The sequence below is a fragment of the Aotus nancymaae genome, unplaced genomic scaffold (assembly GCF_030222135.1).
Source record: "Aotus nancymaae isolate 86718 unplaced genomic scaffold, 86718_ANA_hifiasm-v0.15.2.pri h1tg000020l, whole genome shotgun sequence".
NCBI lineage: Eukaryota > Metazoa > Chordata > Mammalia > Primates > Aotidae > Aotus > Aotus nancymaae.
The window spans coordinates 8,138,676-8,164,556 of record NW_026988432.1 but is presented as its reverse complement, the minus strand read 5'-3'; the positions used below and the strand labels follow the sequence as shown (position 1 = coordinate 8,164,556).

Here is a 25,881-nt window from a genome sequence, read left to right as displayed (position 1 = left end):
CAGATGTTAGGTAGGAGGTGGAGAAAAGAGAACATTTATACACTGTTCGTGGGAATTTAAATTAGTACGTCTATGGAAAGTAGTATGGGGATTCCTCAAAGGACTAAAAATAGAATTACCATTAGATCCAGCAATCCTACTACAGGGTATCTCCCCAAAGGAAAAGAAATTATCATATCAAAAAATGGCTGCCCTTATATGTTTATTGCAGCACTATTCACAATAACCAAGATATGGAATCAACCTAACTGTCCATCAATGAAAGATTAAAGAAACTGTTGCACATATAGACAATGGAGCCCTACACAGCCATAAAAAGAATGAAATCCTGTCTTTTGCAGCAACATGGATAGACCTGGAAGCCATTACATTAAGTGAAACAACTCAGACACAGAAACTCAAATGCCACATGTTCTCACTTACAATTGGGAACAAAATAATGTGCACACATGGACACACAGTGTGCAATAATGGACACTGGAGATGTGGAAGAACAGGAGAGTAGGAAGCGGTGGGCAATACAAATTACTTAACGTGTACAACATATTCATACTCAGGTGATGGATATATTAAAAGTCCAGACTTCACCACTACATAATATATCCATGTAACAAAACTGCCCTTGTACCCCTCGAATTTATACAAATAAAAATAATAAGCCCATACATCTATGAACAATTGATGTTCAACAAGGTGCCAACCCCACTGATTGGGGAAATAATAGTTTCTTCAATAAATGGTTCTGGGACAACTGGATAGCCACATGCAAAAGCATGAAGCTGGATCCTTACCTCCCATGAAATACAAAAACTAACTCAAAATGGGTTGACCTAAATATAAGACCTTTGACTATATAATTCTTAGAATAAAGCATAGGGTGAAATTTTCATGACCTGGAGGTTGGCAATGGATTCTTTGATATGACACCAAACATATGGGCAACAAAAGAAAAAAATAAATTGGGATTCATTAGAATTAAAAACTTTTGTGGATCAGAGGGCATTTTCAAGAAAGCGAAAACTCACCCTACAGAATGCAAGCAAATATTTGCAAATAATCTATCTGATTATGGTCTAATATCCATAATGCATGAGGAACTCTCGTATTTTGACAACATAAAAGAAACAATCCAATTTTCAAATGGACAAAGTATTTGAATAGACACTTTTCTCCAAAAGATGCTCAATATTATCAGTCAATAAGGAAACAAATAAAAGCCACAATGAGAAATCACTTAATATCTACTAAGATAGCTTTAATCAAAGAGAGGAAGATCAATATGTTAGGGAGGATGCTGAGGAATTGGCACCCTTGTGCACTGCCACACCAGGGCTGTAAAGAAAAGTAAAATGACGTAGCTGCTGTGAAAAACAGTTTAGAGATTCTTCAAAAAGTTAAACAGGATTAGAATATGACCCAGAAGTTTTACTCTTACTTATGTACTCAAAAGAACTGAAAACTGGTACCCAAACCAATACTTGTAGACAGACGTTCATAGCAGCATTATTCACAAAAGCCAGAAGGTGGCAACAACCCAAATGTCTGCCAACAGGCAAATGAATGAATAAATTGTGATCAAATCCATACGATGGGATATTATTCAGCCACAAAAAGGAATGAAGGACTGATGCATGGTACGACATGAGTGAACCTTGACAACAGTATGCTAAGTGAAAGAATGCAGACACAAAAGGTCACATTTTGTGGGAATCCATTTATAGGAAATTCCCAGACGGTTAAATCCATGGAAATGGAAAGCAGATTGGTGGTTGCCCGGGACTAATGGAAACAGGGAATAGGGAGTGACTGCTTAAGATATGGGGTTTTCTTTGAGGGTGATGAAAATATTTTGGAATCTGATAAAAGTGGTAGTCACAGGACACTGTGGATGTACTAAATGCCACAGAATTGTACACTTTAAAATGTTTAATCTTGGCTGGGTATGGTGGCTCACATCTGTAATCCCAGCACTTTGGAAGGCCAAGGCAGGCAGATCACTTGAGGTCAGGAGTTCAAGACCAGCCTGGCCAACATGGTGAAACCCTGTCTCTACTAAAAATACAAAAATTAGCTGTGCATGGTGGTGTACTACTATAATCTCAGCTACTTGGGAGGCTGAGACAGTAGAATCGCTTGAACCCAGGAGGCAGAGGTTGCAGTGAGCCAAGATGTGCCACTATACTCCACCCTAGGCAACAGAACAAGACTCCATCTCAAAAAAAAAAAGTTTAATCTTATGTTGAATAAATCTTAGATGAATAATTTATGTGAATTTCACCTCAATTTTTAAAAATTACTGCTAGTGAATAGGAAGAGTTCACATTCACTCCAGGTCTTACCAATGAATGAGGCCACCCTATCTTGCTGTTGGCCATGTATTTAATGATTTCAGTTGCTCATCCAACCACCCTGGTCCAAAGATGCTAAGTACATTCTAAGAATACAGTACATTATCACAGTGCAGTCTTAGAGTCCATGGACACACTCTATGTCACGACTTTATGATAACGGCTGGAAATAAATGCAAAAGATTATGATCATCTAAGTTGTCAGATACATGATTTAAGATTTTTTAAAAATCATTATGTGCTTATTAAACAAATGCCAAAACATTTCTATTTTCTGAGGTAGGGCTCAGAGTTGGGTAAAGTGGGGCAGAGGTGCAGGTAGAGAAGTAGAAGGGCTGAGGGCTGAGCGGGCATCTCGAATCCTAAAAGAAATGAGATGAAACGTAGCATCATCTGCTCTCAGTGGCTCCTACAATCACGCCCAAAGCGAACTTCCTCACCCAGGATGAAGAAATGCGGTGCGTGGGAGGAGGACTGGAAAAAGGATTCTAGTAATAACTTGTAGGAACTCCTTATGCTCAAGGCATCCAGAGCCAACTAGTCAAGAGATGAACTTAAGTGTACTTGCACCCTGGAACGGAAGGACCTAGAGGTCACGGATTCGAATGAAAGGGGCAGAAAGACTTGCAGCTGAAGACAAAGTTCAGCTGTTACGACTTTGCTAGAGAAGAGCCCTATTTATCAAATCTAACCGAAGACAAACAGAGACGCCGCTTGAGTTACTTTTGTTGTGTCGGCAGCCATTTTTTGCATGATTTATGAAGGGATTTTGGCTTGAGGTTTTTTTCCTAATAGAGCTGTCTGTATAAAAGAGCTTTGTCCTCAAGGAAGTAATTAATCACAATATTACTGGATTTTTCTACTATTAAAAATGTCTCCGCTAACCACATGAGCATGAATTCATCTCACAGGCTTGCCTCTGAATGCAGATTCCTAGGTGGCCTGAGGGCGGGGTCGGGGAACAGTCTTCCCCCAAACTGTTCTCCTTCCCTCAGGCTGTCCGCACAGGCAGAACCTCCCCCGTCACCTCAGTTTCATGGTTTCTGCTACATACCATATGTCCTGCTTCCCCAGATGTCTCTGTTTCTGAGCATTGGGAGGATTCTTCTTGTGTCTACTCAATGACCCCACCTTCATGCAAAAACCCCTGATGTGTGTCATGGAGAATCTGCTCTGATCGCTTTCCACACTTGCTTGGAAAACAAGTCACATGCTGGAGAGCAGAGGACTGCAAACAGAATATCTGGCTACACTCAGAACAAGTGACTGGGGATGGGAAGATTACAGTGTGAGGTCCTTTGCTCCCTCCGCTCTTTCTCAGGTGGGAGGGTTTGTCTGCCTGCCTTCTGCTGGGATGCCCCAGCCGGTAAGAGGCTCATGCTTCCAGTAAGATTCCCAAAGGAACACAATAGTCTGGGTTTCTGCTCCTTTCCTCAAATACTCTCACTGAAAGAATCTTTGCAATGCGGGCCACGTGGTTTCCTCTAGACCATGATACCCTGAGAACCTTGGCAAGTCATACACATGTCCCCAGGAGTGAGGCTACTGCTGAGTGACCAGTAGAACCCCACTTCCAGTCAACACAGAGACTCCAGTTGGGGTTCAGCAGGGATGCTCTAAGACCGGGTTCTGAAACTATGGGCTGAGGGCAGAATGCAGCCCACTGCCTGATTTCCACGAACGGCTTAGTGGGACCCAGCCATGCTCATTTGCGTACATATCACCTACCGCTGCTCCTGTGCTACAGTGCACGAGTCAAGAGGTGTTCAGTTGTGACAGACACCACATGGCCTACAAACTGTAAAGATGAATTATCTGGCCCTTTACAGGAAAAGTTTCCCAAGCCTTGAGTAGGATAATAAATCTCTGGATCATGGACATTTATTATGTAAGTTCATCAAATTTTTGGATCATAGACATTTATTATTTAAGTTCACGCTTGTTCAGTCTTGCTGGAGAGAAGGAAGATTTAGCTTGATAGACCAGAGGCTGGTAAAATTAGCTCAGTTTTCTTATTCTCAAGAACTTTACTATCAGATGTATTATAAATACAATTCTAGAGACAGACTGAGAAAAAGTACTTAAATGGCACGCTTTTACTACGAACCACCCCTCATTTAACTAAGAGTTTACAGAACACCTAGCACTTAACTTCTCCGGCTTTTTCCGGCAGCTCCCTTTTCCTGCTGCATCAACTTGCCATGGTTTTACTGGCAGCCCCCACCCTTTCGCGCACGGTTAATTTAAAAAGTGTGAGCTCAGACACGTCCAGTCTTTTTTCTGAGAAGGTTACTAACCTTGAGATGTGAGTGCTGCTCCCTCTAACGCTTCTTCCCATCTGTGTCTTGGTTAAGGGCTTTTATGGTATCCTGTTTACCGCGGTCTCTTACCCTCACCCCCTCTTGGTCACTGCAGGCGCCCTGCTGCTCCCTCTCTTAATTAGCACGGCAGGAGCTGCCGGGAGCTTTCAGCCCACTCGAGAGCTGACTCTGCCTGTGCTCGAGCTCTTCTCTCTACCAGAACTTCAGATAGCAACTGAAGTAAAGCACTAATATTTCATGAAGCAGGGTTTTTTGAAGTCAAGTTTACCTGCTTTTGGAAGCAACTTTACCATCGCAGCTACTCAGACTCATTCCAAACTCAGATAAAGTTCTGTCCCTCTTTTCCCCTGAGAGTCTACGATTTGAAAGGATGCACTTCTCCTTTGTTCCTGCTCTAAATGGAAACCACACGCCCCGCCGAAATCAGAGTTGGTTTCTTTGCCTTTTCCTTCCCTGTTGTTTTTTTTCCTGCCAATCAAAGCCTGTTAGATTCAGCCGTCTCTTTAAGTCAGGAAGCTTTCTTTTCTCTGCCCATATCTAAGCATGTTTTGGTCTTTCTAGATACTCTTTTTTTGCCTCCCATTCTGCGACAGAAAAAGCACACAAGTTGGTGTTTCCTGAGAACTAACTCTGCATGTTTAGCAGCTTTTGTCTCTTAGAAACACAAGTTGTTTTTTTTTTTAGCTTCACCAGACCATGGCAAAGTTAGATTTATTGATTCCTTTGATTTATTAGGTTATGGAGGGTCCCTGCTGGTTAAACCACCATGAGGGATTGTGGCTGAGGCTTTAGTCTGTAAAATTCATAGACTAGGAAGGACTGCATTTGACAGGTGAGAAGGTACTCACGGGGCTGCCCTACCTGCACATTTGATTATGCATCACAGGTACAGGACCGGTCTCTTCCGCTGGACCACTGTGTGTCTGAAAGCAAGAGAGAAGAAAGTGCAGTGCTGCCTCTCATGACGCAAGTGTTTACTCAGCCTTATTGTGGGCCAGCGGGAGCCTTCTAAAACACCTGCCTGACTCTTGTCACTCCCTTCAGTGCCTCACTGTCCTCAAGAGAATATCCAAATGTCTGGCAAGGCCTGTGTGATTGAACGCTGCCATTTTTCCAGTATTATGTCTTAGAACTCTGCTGCTCACTCCTAGCCTATACTGCTCATCCACCTAACATTGTGTAATTTGAAGACAATGCTCTGATAGGGCAGGGCCTTCGCACGTGGAGTTCCTCACCTTGATTTCTTTTATCCCTCTCCCATCCAGCAGGTCTCAGCTCAAGTGTATCTTATAAGATACTCTCCCTGTGGCCTGTAAGAGTGAATTAGGTAGCCTGTGAATTTCCTGTGAGTTTCCTGAGAACCCCAAATATGTCCTCACTGAAACACTTACCACATCCTACTGTGATGCCTATTCACTGCTGCCTGTTGTACTATAGCCTTATAGGCACTTCCAGGCCCAGGTAAATTCTCATCCCCCGCTCTATCAGATCCTTGTGCAGTGCCCTTGCCCATGCCAGGTGCTCAATCAGCGTCTGTTGAATGAGGATGAAGCCATGCAATGACTTCCATCTGTTAGGTTTCCATCTTGTTTCCAATCTGCCATTATTGGGCCTGCTTTTTGCCTCAACTTCGATTTTCTCCTAGAAGAAGACAAAAACAGCCTTGACCCAAAGCACCCACTGATTTTTGCAGGACAGACCCAAAAGCAAATTTTCTTTTGAGTCAAAACTCTTCCTCAAAATTATTCAATGGGCCCTGAAGTGAACCTCACCCACTGGCTGAAACAGTCACCCTCTACCCACGAGGTTCACAATGGGGTGAATGCAAATCCTGTCTATCATGACAGTAGCTGTTGCCCACACCTACAGGCACCTGGCTTGAAAGTTTCTTTTGCCTACGTCCTGACTTACAAAATCCAGACTGATACAGGCTAGGGAGTTTTTCCAAATTACTTTTTCATGGTCACTCCCTAATTCAGTGTCCACAGGCGCGCGCGTGCACACACACACACACACACACACACACACATCCTTTTCCTTATCACCCATCTCCCATAATAAAGCTACTGCTATTTTGTTTGGTTTTATATTTTTATTATTTAGCTACTGCCACTTTAAAGGGCAGCACAATGGAGATATCTTTTGTTGTTTCTCTGGAGAGGTCTATTCTCTCCAGTTTATTTTGCTTCTTCTTGGAGGCTCTTGAAATCTTGTAATAAATACAAAGAATCCAACACTTACCTTTGTATCACGTCCAAAGAAACACAGGCATCCCAAAATCTTGGCCCCAAGGATGCAACACTGTCCCCCCAACAGAGAACTACAAAATTTGACTCAGCAAATAGGTGACACGTTGAATTATCACATGAACAATAATACATTACAAAACAAGCAACAAAAATAACCTGGGACAAATGAAATTGCCCTATCCCTCCAGAGAACAGATGTCCTAAATGTTCCAACCAGCAGAACAAACGGACGTGAGGAGGGAACGTAGAGACAGAATGAAGACTACCACCCAGACATGAACAAGAGTCCTTTCTTCGACATTGTTTCATGACCCTTACAAAAGGCTTTTTGAACAACTGAAAAGCAAAAATACCCTTTAACCTTATCAGTTGCTGACACCAGTAGGAAACGGCGACAGTCGTCACTTCCCCAGCGGCAGCAGTGCATCAGGTACCTCCCTCCTCTTTCTGTCTGAGGTCACCAAGGCACTAACTAGCTGTTCTATAGGCAAGGGAGTTTTTCCAAATGACTTTTTCATGGTCACTCCCTAATTCAGCGTCCACAGGCGCGCGCGCACACACACACACACACACACACACACCCTTTTCCTTATCACCCATCTCCCATAATAAAGCTACTGCTATTTTGTTTGTTTTTATGTTTTTATTATTTAGCTATTGCCACTTTTAAGGGCAGCACAATGGAGATATCTTTTGTTGTTTCTCTGGAGAGGTCTATTCTCTCTGGTTTATTTTGCTTCTTCTTGGAGGCTCTTGAAATCTTGTAATAAATACAAAGAACCCAACACTTAGCTTTGTAACAAAGGATAAGGAAATGTTCTCAGTAAAAAATTCTAGAAAGAATATATCTTAATTTAATATATCTTGTTGTTCTTACAAAGGATAAGGCATTTACCCTGCCTTTTCTGTACAAATTATAGTTCAAGGTGACCCGAGTTTCCCTTTATAGAAAAATTCAGCTACTAAGTGGAGAAAACAATCACAGTTATTTTTTTAAGTCACCATTTTGCAACCCCTATTAAAATAATAGATGGAGACAATTGTTAATAGATGCTAAAACCATGAGGTGGAAGGTTAATGGGGAACCCTCTATAATGAAACGTGCTGCTGATTGACAGTACCTGAGCCCTCGGATCAGCCGTAATCTTGCTAAATATGGCACAGCCAGGCATGAGGGGGCTCCCAACGTGATGCATCAGGAAGAAAGCAGTGCCACCTAGGAAGTCCTCTTCCCCTGGTAGCTGAGCCTCAATGCAGCCAAGCCTCTAGAAGTAACCAGCAGCACATACAAAATACAGGCAATAGCCAGGCATGGGCTCACACCTATAATCCTTGCACTCCGGGAGGCTGAGGCAGGCGCATCACCCGAGGTCTGGAGTTCAAGACCAGCTCTGTACTGAAAACACAAAAATTAGCCAGGTGTGGTGGTGCATGTGTATAATCCCAGCCACTTGGGAGGCTGAGGCAGGAGAATTGCATGAACCCGGGAGGTGGAGGTTGCAGTAAGCTGAGAGCGTGCCATTGCACTCCAGCCTGGGCAACAGAGTGAGACTCCGTCTCAAAAAACAAAAACAAACAAACAAAAAACAAGAAAGAAAGGAAAGAAAGAAAATATAGGCAATAAAAGACTAAGTTAAAGGACACTATGAGACCACAAGGAAGCAATGAACTAGACACAAAGCAAGAGCTACTGCAGAACAAACGTCTCAGGTTCCTCGAGGAACGAACGGCAGTTGTGATGAACACAACCAGCAAACGCCAAAAAGATACTTGATGATTTTTTTTTTTGAGACGGAGTCTTGCTCTGTTGCCCAGGCTGGGGTGCAGTGACTCAATCTTGGCTCACTGCAACCTCCGCTGCCTAGGTTCAAGTGCTTCTCCTGCCTCAGCCTCCCGGGTAGCTGGGATTATAGATGTGCACCAGTATGCCTGGCTAATTTTTGTAATTTTAGTAGAAAGAGCGTTTTGCCTTGTTGGCCAGACTGGTCTTAAGCTCCTGACCTCACGTGATCTGCCTGCCTCAGCCTCCCAATGTGCTGGGATTACAGGCATGAGCTACTGTGCCTGGCCAGATACTTGATAATTCAAATACACTTTCCTGGGAAAAACTCATGCAATTTTGCAGTTTCATCAGCATGATAAAGAAAATTTACAAGAAACTAACAGCAACCTCGATAGTGAGACACTAGAGAAATCTCAATTCAATTTCTAAATAAGACAAGGATGGCCACAATCACTATCAATATTGAACCTATTCTGGAGGTTTTAACTACATGTAATAGGTTTAAGAAAGGAATAGGAGCCATAAACCTTGAAAATTATGTAAAATGTGTGACTTGTAGGTGATCCACCCAGAGAGCATGGTCAAATAAAACGGAATAGAATTTAATAAGCTGCCTAGCAAAATAATTTTATAAGACTCAGTTGCTTTATCGTATGGCATATTCAAATGAGCAGCAAAATTTACACATGCATATGTATATGTAAGTATAATTGTGTGCCCATGTGAAGGTACCTCAAGAATTTGTAGGAATTAAAGAAATTTGCTAATTTATCAAAGGAAATGAAATAAGTCTTGAATAAATGGAGGAATTGCCTTGCCCTTCTATGGAAAAACCCAATTTTGAGAATGCATCAGAAATATTTATTTGCCTGGAATTTTGTAATCTTTTACATTATTAAGCGGATCAGGCTCTGAAAGGCTGTTCATGAGGCACGTGTTGACGGCACTCTGCACAAAGGTCTTCACTTAGTATACTGTAAAATGTTACATGTTTGCACAATCAATCATTGAAGACCTTTTTGCAACACACGTATCCCCATAAAAGTAAGCAATGGATGAACCGCTGTGAAAAGTGCTCTCTGGAGCAGAAATCCACACCTGGTTCTTACCTGGTTTTAGCATTGCCAAGGGCCCAGCAAACTTCACCCACGACCCCCTCGGCTGCTGTTCCTTCTTCCTCCTCTGTTTTTAGCCTCCCTCTCTTGACGGTCTCAAGGTTTCAGGGAAATAAATACTTGCACACACATCTTAAGGACTCCAGACCTCAAGCATGATATCTGGGTAAGTGCTAAGTTCTTCTTTGGGAATTTTTGTAAATGACAGCAGGAAACACAGCCAGCACAGCTATCTTGACAAACAAGGGCCTGCAGACGCCGCTATCTCTTTTCCACAGTCCCAGTCCTCTGACAAAGCTCATGACTTTCTCCCTGCATTCCACATCCCTTTCTGCTGCGACTATTTGATAACAATACACACTGCATTGTGGCTACTTAGTAAAGTGGGCGACAGCTGCCATCCTGTAAGTCAAACAGTGTGAGCTTTGCAGAGAGACTTGGGGTTAAATCCTGATCCATGCCTGGCTAGCTGTGGGACCTCCAATCCTCAGTGCATTGATGGCAGCACAGAGCCTGGCCAGGCCACGGCCGATCGCCCAGGAAGGTAGCCCTCACCTCATGTTACCTGTGGCCCAGTGGGCTCCACTCTTATCGGGGTCCACTGAGGATCTTTTAACACTCTCGGTGCTAAAAAAGATATTTTGCCTCCTGAACTCTCAATACTGCTGTATCTCAGATTATTTACAGAAAATTTCATTTTCCAAAATGGCAGAAAACCCATATTGCTTAAATTAAGATATATTCTTTCTAGAATGTTTTACTGAGAACATTTTCATCTGCAATTGGGCAAGGTAGCTCATATCTGAACTGCTTAGTTAGCATCTACAGAACAGTCCCTGCACCCATAACCCACCACCTTAGCAAGGCGCCTGAATGAGGGAGGGTCTCCAGCCTCAGCTGCACGTTGGGCCGCACCTTCCTGGACTCTGAATCTGGTACGTCATCTAATGAGGTTAACATCACATCTCTTGGCTTCCCTGAATCCAGTCCAACATACACCTTGTTAAATGTATTAACAACCTTGCATTTCACTCTCCGAAGTGTCTTGATTTGGATGACAAACTCTATGGTCACCCTAAGAGCCACTGAGGGGCCTGTGGGTTTGAAGGAAACCCCTCAGTCCTGGGCAAACCAGGACCGCGGGTCATCCTTGATATAGCAGGGATCAGCACCCCCTGGGTCCAGCCCACCTTCCCTCGTGGCCAGCTCACCTGAGGGGCTGGGGTATGTCTTCTGCCCAGACCTCAGTTAGGATTGCCCTCGTCCATCAGAAAGCTTTGAATAATTCTCGCTCTCAAAGGGGGCCAGAGTCTCATCCTCCTCTTCCCAGGACATGCAGCCCATTTAAAAGTTGCCTCCTTTGCCCGGAAGGCTACACGGCTTCAGGAAGGACAGGCTGCATCAGCCAGAGAAAGTCCTTCCACAGCCTTACCCAGGGCAAGGGCGCTTACTCACCTTTATCTGCACCTGCTTGAGGGGGGTCAACGGTGGTTCCGAAAACCAAACTGTGTTGAGTGAACCAGCTCCTTCATCCACTGGATAGAGCAGAAGACAGCTCATTTTATAAAATAAACAGGTGAACCAATATACAAATAAATACTTTAAATTCTTTCTAACCTGCTGGCACACTCTATGTAAAGTTGTGTCCTTTGTCTTATATGCGTGTGTATGTGATTGTCTCTGGATTCTCCAACTTGAATATGAGTTCCTTGATGTGAAGACTGCATTGTTCACCGTTGTCACAAACTGACCAACTGTTTGTTTTTGCCTGGTACCAAGTAGTTTCCCGGGACTCAAGACTTTTAAGTGCTGACACCAGGAGAGCCCCAGGCAAACCCAGATAGCCGATCACCCTAGCTGTATCCCAGTACCAAGAGCAGTGCCCAGCATATAGTGAGAGTTCACAAAACCATTGTTGCTTGGCTATGATCTTCACTCTTATTTTGCAGTTTTGTACTTAGAGTTTAAAGAGTAGTAGGGAAGTGCCAAAATGCCCAACAGGATCTTACTAAACACAAGTGCTGGCTCAAAGGGAGAGCATAAAGCTTTCTCCTGCTGGGACCTCACTCCATCCCAGAAGGAGACAGGATCCCATGGTTGAGCAGATGCCCCAGCTTGCCTCCTGCCGAGCAGCACCATCCTGTCTGTGCTTTCTGCATCACGTCTCTCGGGCTCCTTGAAACCAGTCCAATATTCACCTTGTTGTATTTATTACCAAACTCACATTTCACTTTCAAAATGTCTTGATTTGGATGACAAACTCTACGGCCATCTCAAGAGCCCGGTATCTAGGGGCCGGAACGCTGGATGCTGCACCTACCGGCATCCCTGGCAGCAGTTTCCAAATGAGATTCTGCCCACAAAAGGCACTTGCATGAGGTCTGGAAATCAGGAGAAGTAGGATTTCATTGCTGTCGAACTGACATTTCCAGTTCCACTTGTGTAAATGTATGCTTGTTGTCCTTCTTTAGCTGTGGGGAGCAGATCTGAGGGCTTTGCACATAGGAGGCTTGAAGCAGCCTCCTTTCCAGTATCTTCCCGGAAATTCCTGCATGCAGGCTGGAGACAGCTGTAAATGGGCCAGTGGATTCTTCCAGTGCTGGAACCTCTGATTTCCTGAAACCTCCAAGTCAATCTGAACTCAGGAGACCTCCTCAAGCCTGTGCGTACAGGCCTTCAGACTGGCAACCCCCTCACCCTCTGTTTTAAATGCCATTCTGCATAAATGTCTAGATTTTTTTCCCGCTTCCTGGCGAGTGTCTAACTAATACCTCAGGTCTAATACACTGCCAGTGAGGGAAATATCAGTCAGCCTTGTTGAAAGGGAAACCGAGGTGAGTGCGGCCACTCCTGGGGCTCCCGCCCGTAGCTCCTCTGTCCACTCCAGGCACACAGCGCAGCATGTCCTCTTTCCTGCCCCTCCAGGACAGTGGCCATGGCTCTGACAGATCATCCTCAGGGAGAGGCCCAGAGGCAGAAAAGTCCAACCCGTTCCTTCCTGTGAGGCTCCTTCACCAGTGAGAAAAACCTTTCACTGCAGCAGACGCGTTCATGCTGTATCTATTTGACCTATCGTGAAGTCACAAACTTCCCCAAAGTTTAGTGGCCTACCATTGGTCCCCAACCTTTTTGACACTAGGGACCTATTTCATGGAAGACAATTTTTCTGTGGACCAAGGAGGGGGGATGTTTCAGGATGATTCAAGCACATTAACTTTATTGTATGCTCTATTCCTATTATAATTACACTGTAATATATGATGAAATAATTACGCAACTCACCATAATGTAGAATCAGTGGGAGCCCTGAGCTTGTTTTCTGGCAACTAAACGATCCCATCTGAGGGTGATGGGAGACAGTGACAGATCATGAGGCATCAGATTCTCATAAGGAGCTCGCAACCTAGATCCCTCACATGCACAGTTCTCAAAAGGGTCCGTGCTCCTGTGAGAATCTAATGCTGCAGCTGATCTGACAGGTGATGGAGCTCAGGTGGTGACATGAGCCATTGGGAGCGGCTGTATATACAGACTCAGCTTCACTTGCTCCCCTGCTGCTGACATCCTGCTGTGTGGCCTGGTTCCTAACAGGCCACAGACTGGTACCAGTCACCAGTCACCAGTCACCTGCCTGGGGGCTGGGGACCGCTGGCTAAAACAGAAGCGGTTTATAATTCTACGGCGCAGCTATTGGGCAGTGCTGCACTGGTCTTACCTCTTTCTCTATCTTTGTCTTATCTAGCAGTTCCTGGGTTTCTCTCTCTCCTCTCTCCGTTTTGTGTGTGCGTGCTCTCTCTCTCTTTCTCTCTCTCCCCTCCCACCACCTCTTTCCCTCTGTCTATCAGGGGCATAATTTAGGTATTTATTAATACTACTAAATATCTATACAAATTTAGTAGTATTAATAAATACCTAAATTATGCCCCTGATAGACAGAGGGAAAGAGGTGGTGATGAGGGGGAGGGATATTCATTCTCTACACGCCACTGTAATTTACCACAAATTTAGTAGTTTAAACCAAAAAATGTTAGGTCAGGAGTCCCACTCTGCCTACCTCGTCCACTTTAAAGACTCTGGGATTACCCTGGGCAAACTTGAATAATCCAGGCTAAACTAATCTCTCCACCTCAAGGTCCTTAACCTTAGTCACGTGTGCAAGGTCCCTTTTGTCATGAAAAGTCATATATTTACAGGTGCCAGGGATTAGAATATGGATGTCTTTGGGAGGGTTGTTACTCTGCCTACCACACCCGCCAAATACAAATCAATTTCCTTTCTTCTTCCCAAAAGCACTGACTAGGGCTGATTCGAAGCTCTGGTGCTTGCCATGGAAATAAGTAGAATTATCTGGGAAAATCCACTTATTCATGGTGTTCACTGCTGCGGTTTAAGGACTGCTGGAAAGACAATTTGAAGGAAGAGATCATAAAAAATGAAGATAGAAGAAAAAATATTTAACTAAAGTTAAACAATACACACACATTTAATACGTTATCAACTAAAGATACCAACTCATTAAAATGTTTTTTTGTTCAAATGTTTTTAGACATTTTCTCCTCTGATAATGGAATTCAAGGCTTCCTGGGTTTCCAAAGGTTAGGACCAACAAGCACTATACAAGAAAATGAGAAATGAGATGAAAACAAGATTGGGTTAAAGTCCATGATTCTGTATGCAGCGTGTGTTATATTTTATACCTTTGGCTTAAGTCCTTTTACCAAGATCCCATTTACTTACATTTTCTCTGCTATTGCAATCACATTTTCCTCTTCTCCCATTCTTTAATGTATGCATATTGATTTCTCTAGGGACCTTTTCAATTCTTCCTTCTTGTATTGTTTCTCTTCCTCATTCTGAGCACCAGCATGCCTTTCTCTTGCTTAATTTCCTCTCAGAGGAACCATACCACCACTTCAGTGCCCTCGATAAAAAGCTGCGACATCCTCAAAGTTCAAAGTTGCATCATGGGCATAATTTTCCTTGTAGTACAACTGTGTAATCAGATCATTCCTTTACCAACATTGATCGGTTTTCAGGCGTGTGTATAAATAGGCTGAAACTCTTAGTTTTCCTGCATTTATTAAAACCAGAAACTGAAATATCTATTTTTCTTTTTGAGATGGAGTTTCGCTCTTGTTGCCCAGGCTGGACTGCAATGGCGTGATCTTGGCAACCTCCGCCTCCAGTGTTCAAACAATTCTCCTGCCTCAGCCTCCCCAGTAGCTGGGATTACAGGCATGCACCACCATGCCCAGCTAATTTTATATTTTTAGTAGAGACAGGATTTCTCCACATTGGTCAGGCTAGTCTTGAACTCTCGGCCTTAGGTGATCTGCCCGCCTCAGCCTCCGAAAGTGCTGAGATTACAGGCATGAGCCACCGTGCCCTGCTGAAATATCTATCATTTTTAACTAGAACACTAAAATCTTGTCTTACACATTGATATCCAGGACACACATCATCCATGGAAGCCACTCCCCCAGCACAGAGGCTCCACCTTGATACCATCTTTGGCTTGTCCTTTTTACACCGCATATTCAACCACCAAGTACTGAAGAGTCTCCATGAAAATGTTTGTAAGAGTAACCTCTTCCTCTCCACCTCCATTCTCACCATTCCTGGCTCTCAAAGAATCCAGTGTGGAGCCAGAGATTCATCTTCTCCTAACTCATCCTGCAACAGCCTTCCCTGAGGTCCACATTCCAAATGAATGCTTTCAGAGGAACAGTGTCGACAGTCAGATGCCTCGCTAACCATCTCACTTAATGCTCTCATTATACACACGCCAGGTCATGACCGGTGGATGGTGGCTATGTGTCTGACACTCTCTAATGCTTTATCTGTTTCATTCAATTGGTTTTAAAAGATTAGAGTGGAGCTGCTACTATTGTCATGCTACATTTGAGGAAACTGAGGCACCAAGTGGTTAAGTAATTTTCCATTTTCCCAATGTCCTCCCTCACCTTCTAGGTAGCAAAGTGAGGATTTGAACCCAGATATCTGACTGTAGACTCACACTTTTAACCTCAACACCCCACAGTTCAGCCTTGGGAGTTATTTTCCCCCCACTCAACACATAATAAAATGAGCATCAGAGCAGTCAGGAAGCCAGCTGCAGTTCTGTGGGTAAGTGATGCCTTTTATCATACCCCTTGAGTCAGAAATGCAAATTAACAAAATGACTTCCTAAGGCAATGATTCCCAAAGTGCACCTTCCAATTGCCACTGACATCTTGGAAAAGGTTCATTATATGGATAAGCAGGATTAGGACATTCTACACACTTTATGCCCATTTTGTAGACAGAAATCACTCACCACAGCACATTAAAAGCTCTGGTAAGTTCAGCACCAAAGAAGTGTATTGAGCTTAGTTCAACCCACTGTTTCTGAAACTACACTGGTCCACAAATAAGGTCATTTTATTTAACGATATTTCATTATAATATGGATGAGGAAAAAAAAATTGTTGCCCACCAGGGCCACTGTCCTTGTGGAGTTTGCGAGCCCTCCCTGTGTCTGCATGGGTTTTCATGTATTCCAGTTTCCTCCCACATCCCAAAGCTGCGCAGGTTAGGTTCACTGGCATGTCTAAACTGTCCCAGTCTGGGTACATGTCAGTGTGTGTGTGTGCGCCCTATGACAGAACGGCGTCCTGTTCAGGTTGGTTCTTGCCTTGCGCCCTGAGCTGCTGGGATGGAATCTGGTCTCCTAAAACCCTGAACTTAAATAACTGGGTAAATAATTATCTTGCTTCTCTTTATTCATCTTTCTTCGAAGTATGTATAGCTCACATTTACTTCAATGTTTAATATTATAAGTGTTTGGGGTCCTTATTTAGAAGTTTAGTGATGTTTTTCTGACCAGAAATATGCCATCAAAACTTAACTTTTGTTTCTATTAATTAACCTATGGTACAATTAGTTTTGTTACATGTTGTTCTACTTAAAGCCACAGTTTCCAAGAACCTATCAATGATGCTAAGTGAGAACTCACTGTACAATCACGCATCGCTGAACAATAGGAATCCATCCTGAGAAATCTGTCATCAGGCAACCTCCTCATTGTGTGAAGACCCTACAATGCCCTTACACAAAACTAGATGGTAGAGCCTGCCACACGTCTCGGCTATCCAGTCCAGCCTGTTGCTCCGAGGCTACAAACATGTACAACATGTTACTGTATGGAATACGGTAGGTAATTGTAATACAGTGTAAGTATTTGTGTTTCTAAACATATCTGAACATAGAAAAGGTAGAGTTTTACAGAACTGACATCAGTATAGTGTGGTTCCATATAATATTACGGAACCACTGTCATAACGTAGTCTGCTGCTATAGTCTGTCCTTACGTAGCACATGACTATAAGTTTACCATAAAATTACATTTTTATATATCATTTATTAGCAGACACCACAGAACACATTTTGGAACATGCTATGTGACAGATTACATCTGAATATCTCCATTTCCTTGTCAAAGTGCTATAAAGTCCACTCCCTTTCTTACCTCTTCAACGTCACTTCTCATTTGAAAATCAGTGTGATTCAACTATCTACAAGCTGAAAAAGAAGAAAAATCATGTGATTATATCAACTGACAAAGAAAAAGCATTTGACAAAATCTAGCACACACTCCCAATAAAAACTCTTAGCATGTTAGTAATAAAAGAGAATTATCTCAACCTGGTAAAGATAATCTATAAAAACCCTACAGCTAGAAAGCCTAAATAGTTTCCCCCTGAGATTGGAGGCAAGGTTTAAAGGTCCTTTCTTATCACTGATATACAACATAGTATTGGATATTCTGGCCATTGCAATAAGGCAATAAAAAGAAATAAAAGCCATGCAGATTGGAAAAAAAGAAATAAAATTGTTAAAGAATCCTTTTACCCATTATTAAGGTTAACTAAATAGTTATAGTAAGTATGACAGTATGTTATTGCCAGAGGAATAAATATATAAATAACTGGAAAAGAATAGAGAATAGAACCACACAAATATGCCCAACAGATTTTTTTAAAGGATTTTTTTTGAAGATGAAGCAATTCAATGCAGCAAATGGACATCTACATGGGAAAAATAAACCTTGACCTTGACCTAATCCTCACATATTAGATAAAAATTAAATCAAAATGTATCACGGACTCCTACATAAAATTTAAAAAATAAAACTTTTAGAAAAAAACAGTAATGCATACAAAAAGCTACACAGCTTATAAAACTGTACGGAACATAATACAATTAATGCAATTATTATCAAAACGCAATACTCACACATTTTACACAACTTAACACAATACAGCTGAGTGCCAAACACACACAAATGAGTACAAGTGAAACTGGGAAAATCTGAGTAAAAGAGGTAGACGGTATCAATGTCAACATCCTGGTTGCGATATTGTAGTATGTTTTGTAAGATGTTACCACTGGGAGAAACTGCATAAAGGACAATGGAATCGCTCTGTATTATTTCTTATAGTTGCATGTGAATCTACAATTATCTCAATACAATTTTTAATTAAAAAAGAGAAGGCAATAACATACCATAACTTTGACGATTCTTTGGTGCTCAGACCAGATCCAGAGCCAGGCAGCTCCTGCCAAGAATTGGAACTGGGGACTCATTCATCTTTTAAGCATGACCAGGAAGGGTATTTAACTTGAGCTTTTGAGCATTACGGTTTCGGTACTGCCTGCTTTCTCCCACCTCAAACAGATTGCAATACAGATACGAAGCACCATAGGAGTTACTAAACATCGCAGTTCTTTCTTCTCCACAACTTTCGGGCAAGTTGAAGAACTGTCCAGGCTGCATTTGGAAGTTGAGGTAACAGTACCTGACTAGAAAAAGTAAAAGAAGATGACATATAAGCTTATAAAGCACTGGTGGAGGTTTGATTTTCTTCCCTTTTACCCAGTGTTTCATGTTGACCTTAATCTTGCTCAGTCACCCTACAGATATACTACATGTTTGGCAAAGTTACGTGCTTTAAATGCTGGACAATTCCTGCTTCTCGATCCAAATTTAAGACGTATATAACCAAATATTAATGCCAATTGTGCTCTTTGAGGTAAAGGACAACATAGTCTCAGGTTTATTCTTTCTTGTGTGTGAAAAATTTCAGGGGCAAATGTAAAACTAATTATTGTTGACCCCATTACAGAAAGGGTTTGTATGTGTGAATTCCCTCCTATACTTCTATTCCAAGAATTCTTTCTTCTCCTACTGTGCTGACATTCCATTATTTTTCTTACGTAGTTTTTCTACCCCTAATTGAACATATAAAAATAAGTAATTAAAAATCTAAGCTGTTGGAACTTTAAACTATTTTGAGCTGTAAAGGAATATGATCATGGGGCCTGACTCTTGTGACAAGCAGCTGTGACCTAGGCAGCTGTAACTTTTGTTCTCTGGTGATGGATTAGCCTTCTTTCTTACCTACTGTGTTTTGTAAAATGCTGTAAAGGGCTAACGGGTACCAGGGAAGACTCTCTTCTCTTCCTGTTCATCTTCATTATAGATTAACTTCCTTCTTATCGCTCTCACACAAAAACTTCATGGCTATCACACTGTCTAAGATGGAATGTTAAATATACTCTTTCAAATTAGAAAGAAAATGAAAAGCTGCACAGAAAAGAAAACAAACTATAACTGATCAAATTGTTGTAACTCAAAAACCAACCTTGAGTACAAAGTGGTGTAGTCCTGTTAAACTTCTTTGTTTACTTCCCATATAAGCAAGACTCTTTTATCTTTGGAGCACTGACCCCACTTCTCTGGAGTTTTTGATTCCCAGATGGTCATTCCCAGCTTTCTCTTGAATTAACTCTTTAAAATGAGATTCTGATTCTTTCAATTACTTCAGGATGACAGACATCTCTTATATTAATGACACCATTCCTTATGCTGGGGATATTTTGTTAACAACATTTGCTATGTACAACCAATGACATAAATGTGTTACAAGATTTGTTTCTAACACTTTGTCTAGATTTAAAGTTTACACTTCAAGAGTGTTATTTACCAATTCGTTCCATACCTACCATGTATACACTTGATGAAACATTCTGTAATATAAAAATAATATTAACAAAGTGTTAACAGTACAAAGTTTAAATGCATGGAGATAAAAGACTAGGAAGAAATACACTAAATTAACTTTAGGTGGATGAACAGGAGTGATAGTTTTCCTTTTTCTTTATAATAAGCATGTTTCATTTGATGAAGGGGAAATTTTTAAAAATATGAATCTGACATTTTCCTACCACTAGAGAACTACTTTAATAAGGGATAAAATAAATAAAAATGATACCAAGATATAAATAGTGGCTCCACCTGGGTTGATGGATTGAAAGTAATCTTTGTATTTTTTATTCATGAATTTATTTATATTTTACAAATTTAATATGAAAATATATTATTTTTACAATCAGATAAGAACCTTTAAGTGAGAAAAATAAGTGAATAATTGTCTGGATTAATAAGTACAGCAGTCGAATCTTATATAACCTACTAAGATAGCACAATTCATGAAAATGCGAATTCTTTAATAAATGTTTATTGAATACAATGGGTCCTGAATGCAAGTAAGTAAGAATTAAAAGTATGTCAGTGTGCTTGATTTTTAGGCACATACAGTAATTGCTGAAGTCAATTTCAGAGAGATAACAATGCATATAATTCAAAGCATTTCATCCAGAGCAGTGATTCAGAACACATGTCCCACATAGCAGCAGAATCTCTCATTTGAGTTTGTGTCTTGCAAATGGCATAGGATGCCCTTTGCAATTGGTCCACAATGGATTTTTATGAGCTCCAAGATTACACACTCCAGTCACATGCAGAACAGAGAATTTCACTCTGTTCCTCAAACCATTCTCTTTCAACCTGTGTGCTTTGCATGGAAACAGGCCTTCCATGTGGGCCTAGTTCTGCTTTTCCCTCAGGATGAAAGGAGAAGCTCTTGAATCAACTCTCTAAAACTAGATTCTGGTTCTTTCAATTATTTCAGGTCGGCAGACATCCTCTTATATTAGTAAGAGGTGGGAACTGTCTATTGCAGCAGCAGGTGAACGCAGGTAGGCTGAGAGAACATGGGCCAGAGCACCACAGCGGCTCCTAGAGCTGCTACTGGGAGAAAGGCCTCTCACAGACTCCCAGGACAGGAGTACAAGGCAGTGCTCCAGCAAAAGAATTTGGAAAGAGCTAACAAACTACTTATGCATTTACGCTGTGACCTAGCAACTCCACTTCTAGGAATCTGCTCTGAATACACACCTCCACAAATACAAAGCAACATAGAAATGGGTCTTTTTTAAAATAATTGTGGCATTATTTGTAATATCAAAATATTACAAATGACTTAATACCCAACCCTGGGAAACTGGTTGGATAAACTATGGTACATCCATATAACACATCAACGGAGAAAGAGATGTAGGCTGCGAGGCTAGGCCAGTCTCGCCTTTTCATGTTTTTCTGCCTGCTTTATATTCATTGGAAGCTGATTAGATTGTGTCCGCCAGATTAAGGGTGGATCTGCCTTCCCCAGTCCACTGACTCAAATGTTAATCTCCTTTGGCAACACACTCACAGACACCCCCAGGATCAATACTTTGCATCCTTCAGTCCAATCACATTGACAGTATTAATCATAACAAGTCCACACCTTCTCAACTTGAACCCATACACATCTCCTGAGATCACACATGATCTTCAAATAAAGACAATAATGTCATAATTATGTCCAACATAACTATCCTTCATACAATCAGAAACACACCAATCCCCAGCCTAAATACTATTACATAAAGTTAACAGTACTTAAATGCTGATGTGAAGTCAATAAATCTTATGTTACGTGATAAAGGAAAAAGGAAATAAAATGAAGATGTTTTCCTAGTACAAGTGTATACATGCTCAAACATGTTTTTAACAAAAGGAGGAGGAAATACAACAGTTGCAGCCCTCATTTCTGCAGCTAGTCATGTGGTCACAGCTGGTATTGATGACTACCTTCTTCTACCCATTCTGTATTCCCTTTGCCTTCAGCAAGCGCCTCAGCAGGTCATGGTTTTTTCCTTGGTGGAGTGATCCAAACCTTCACTCCTGAGAAGTCTGGCCCATTTGTGGTCCTGCCTGGATTGGGCTGTTGTAGTTTCCCATTGACCTTAATCACATGGCATGGTAATACTAAGAGGCGCCCCTAATGGAGCTCCTGTATTCCATGCATACTCCTCCTTACCTCTGTTGTGGAGTAGTAGACTGACTTCATCTTGCTAGTCCGGGTCAGTCACCCCGGCCAACACTAACTTCCTTCTTAGCCTGTTGTCTTAAAGGTAGGAGAAGCCCAGAGTGTCCAGGTGACAGTCTTAACTTCCAGTTTAATGGAATCTTTGTTGTGTCTCCTGGTGGCAGCATTTCTTCCTCTGTAACTAAGACCTCTAGACAGCAAAACGTAATGTTGTGGGAACAGGAAGTGAAAATTCTGCTAGTGGATCGCTAGGGGTGATGGTGAGTGGTGCCACTTCCACTTCCAGCCCTTGATTCCTGGACCCATGAATCCTGGCTATGGGAGAAACAGTACCATATATTGGATGCTATAACTTCGTTTCTAGATGCTGTCTCCTACTAAACCAGCCAGGGCTCCTTGGAGAAAATGCTGATTGCAATCTGACACGGGGAAAATACAAGACCACAGTGTAATCCTTTGTGGACACAGACAAAAACAAAGTCCCTGTGCTACAGCCATCACCAAACACCGCCCTCTCCCAGATAACCTGAGTGACAGCTGCTTCTGTTCAAGCTGCAGCTTTAGTTTCACTCTATTTCTCTACCTCCTCTCACCCAGCACCCAATCCAGAACAAATTCCTCACCTCAGCACCCCACCATCTCCTAATGCAAGTTAAATCCTCACAACCAGGCCAGGTGCTGCCCCACCCTTTGCTGTCCTGTGTGGGTGTGTGGGCTCCATTGCTGTTGCAAGCATCAAAAAGCCTCACTTGGTTGTGCCTGTGGTCTTGACTGAGGGGCATCACTACCTCCCACCTTACCCACAGGAGACAAAACCTTCTGTATGTATATGGGCTGAAAGGCTTTTTGTCCACGATTGTGCTGACCTAGAACCTTCTAGAATGATGCAGCCAAAACGGCATTTCAGAACCTCACTCCGCTCTGCACCTCTCTGCCTTACGTTGCTGCTCCGTAGAAACAACCACTATCAAATCTTTTGGTTGTTTTTCTTAGGTCCTGTTTCTAAATAATATGCTCATTCTGTTATTTACGGATTTATCTATTTTACACATTATTGCTTGCCTTCCTTCAGTATGTTATTTGTCTTTCACAGACAAAATAAAAATTTATGCAAACCGAGAGCAAGACAAAATGCTGATTTCCTGGTTGTTTTGAAATAAAAAAAGGCATTTTCTCCTAAACCTGTTTGACCTTCATCTTATACTCTCGGGGAAGGTTTTACTTTGTTCACAAAATATTTGATTAATAATTCACGCTGGGCACGGTGGCTCACGCCTATAATCCCAGCACTTTGGGAGGCCGAGGCGGGTGGATCACAAGGTTAAGAGATCGAGACCATCCTGGTCAACAAGGTGAAACCTCGTCTCTACTAAAAAACACAAAAATTAGCTGGGCACGGTGGCGCGTGCCTGTAATCCCAGCTACTCGGGAGGCTGAGGCAGGAGAATTGCTTGAACCCAGGAGGCGGAGGTTGCGGTGAGCCGAGATCGCGCCATTGCACTCCAGTCTGGGTAACAAGAGCGAAACTCTGTCTCAAAAAAAAAAAAAGGCCGGGCGCGGTGGCTCACGCCTGTAATCCCAGCACTTTGGGAGGCCGAGGCGGGTGGATCACGAGGTCAAGAGATCGAGACCATCCTGGTCAACATGGTGAAACCCAGTCTCTACTAAAAATAAAAAAAATTAGCTGGCGCGTGCCTGTAATCTCAGCTACTCAGGAGGCTGAGGCAGGAGAATTGCCTGAACTCAGGAGGCGGAGGTTGCGGTGAGCCGAGATCGCGCCATTGCACTCCAGCCTGGGTAACAAGAGCGAAACTCCGTCTCAAAAAAAAAAACAATTCACAATAGATGAGGTGTTTCCTTTTACGCATATCTACATTCACTTCCTCCTCTCCCCATCTTCCCAATACGTGTTAATTGTGACTTAAAATATTGATCATCAGTGTTGACATCACTATGGCTAATAAATGCTGACCACTTCTTTCCTGAACAATTTCTTTAGCTAAACGTCACCTCTCTTCTTCTCAAACATCAAAAATCCTCTTGTTTGGGCCATGGCGTCCTCACACAATGCACCATGCTCTTGATCCCTCCTGAAAATAGCCCAACTTGGTTTTGTAGCAATGTACCATAGCTGGAAGGGTGTGATTCCCTGCAGACAACAAAGGATCACGGGCTCCCGGTGATGCACATGGCAAACAGTGAATGGTACCTCTGCCAAGTGTCTCAGGCACCCTGGACTGGAGTCTGGTAAAAATCTCTTTCTTATCCATTCATCGTCGTTTCGTGGATTGATTGAGAAGAAGCTGCATTTAGAGGATCTGGCCTCATTATTTAAATACATTTGGTATTAGAAATGATGTTAATCTTCTCTCTTGCATTATTAATAGGTGAAAGATAAGAGCCGACACCATTTATATGTGGGTTATGTAATAAGATTTTATCTTTATTTTGGAGAGCTCCAATTTTATTAATAGCATCCTATATTTGATTATGTAATTGGACACTGAGGTCCTTTTACTTCCACAGGATAAGGTTAAACTCATTTTCTGAGTCTAATAATCTGAGATCTTTGAAGAGGAAGTGGGGGTTGAAAGGGAAGAAGGAACGATTATTGACAGTGTCCTAGGAGCTATGCATTGCCAAGCATATTCAATTATGCTATAATTTTCATAACATCAGCAGATTTTAGAGAGCAAAACTGTTGCCCATTTAAGATTTGGAAACATTTCAGAAGAGGAGATAAACACGAACTTCTAGTAGTATATTTTATTCTTTTTCCATCTCAATCATTTATCTCTCCATTGTTCCTTAATTCACGTAACTCCTTTTAAAATATCTGTGGGCAAAAAGATGCAAAAATTCCTTCAAATTTCATTTAGTGATCCTTTACAGTCCCTATTCCTCCTGCTGTGGCTCTTTGTCAGAATTGTGGTTGTCTGATTGCTGCTGTGTCAATTTGAGCAAATTGTACTTTCAAGGATAAAAGAAAATGTTAACACCTGGATGATTCTAAAAGTTATTGCATGGCATGTGAAGAAAACTGAAATTCCTCTGGGGGAGGGGGCTATTTAGATCTAAAAGGGCTTGAGAAGTCAGTCACGGAGGAGGCAGATGGATAGTGGGAAAAAGCAGTGAAGAATCAGACCAACTGTTTCCAAGTAAACCTGGAATCTTCACAATAGAAGTAATAACTGAAGTCAAAAGAGGTAACGTGACTTCCTGGGGAAAGCACATAGAGGAAAAGAGCTGAAGAATATTTACAGTAAAGCTAAACCAAATATAACACAAACCGAATCATAAACCTCAAATTTCTAAGGGGTCCCTGAAAGGTCAGAAGACAGACTTTACAGTGGGTTCAGGTTCTCAGAAGTGAGAATGAGTTAACGGCTGAATGGAAGTAAAAGTGAAACATCAGACCTAGTCAGAAAAGTTTTCAATTTTGCTATCATTCTACAACTAACAATAAATAATAATATTGTTCTTCTTTAAGACAGAGTACCAACCAGGTGTGGTAAGTAAGATCTGGAGAGTAAATAATAGAAATTTAACCATTCTAAAATGCCAGAATACTATTAAAGCGCCACAAGACAGAGAGACAGACACACACACATATTAAATTCAAATATATGAAGTGTCTTACCTATATCAAGCCAAGGGAAGGAAATTTGTGACTGTTTCAGAGTACTTAGAACCCACAATTCTCTAAGTATGAAATAGAAACAGATCTGTCGTCATTTTCTTTTTAATTGAATAACTGCATTGACTTGATCTATGCACTTAGCTCTGAGTAGGCAGGAGACAGACCTGTAAC

The 25,881-nt window shown here is 41.9% G+C and overlaps 1 protein-coding gene across 6 annotated transcripts in view; it reads right to left on the bottom strand.

Moving 5' to 3' along the window:
* The window catches only part of CD226 (CD226 molecule), a 109,144-nt gene extending 103,877 nt beyond the window's left edge, over nucleotides 1-5,267 (bottom strand). The window contains exon 1 of one of the 6 annotated variants that reach the window (XM_012465390.3): nucleotides 4,646-5,267. The gene's annotated coding sequence lies outside the window, so the exon portion shown is untranslated. Of the gene's footprint in view, nucleotides 1-3,402; nucleotides 3,506-4,645 lie in introns of those variants that run through there. The other 5 variants (XM_064379030.1, XM_012465393.3, XM_012465392.3 and 2 more) reach the window with 5 other exon arrangements.
* Between the last annotated feature and the right edge of the window lie 20,614 nt (nucleotides 5,268-25,881).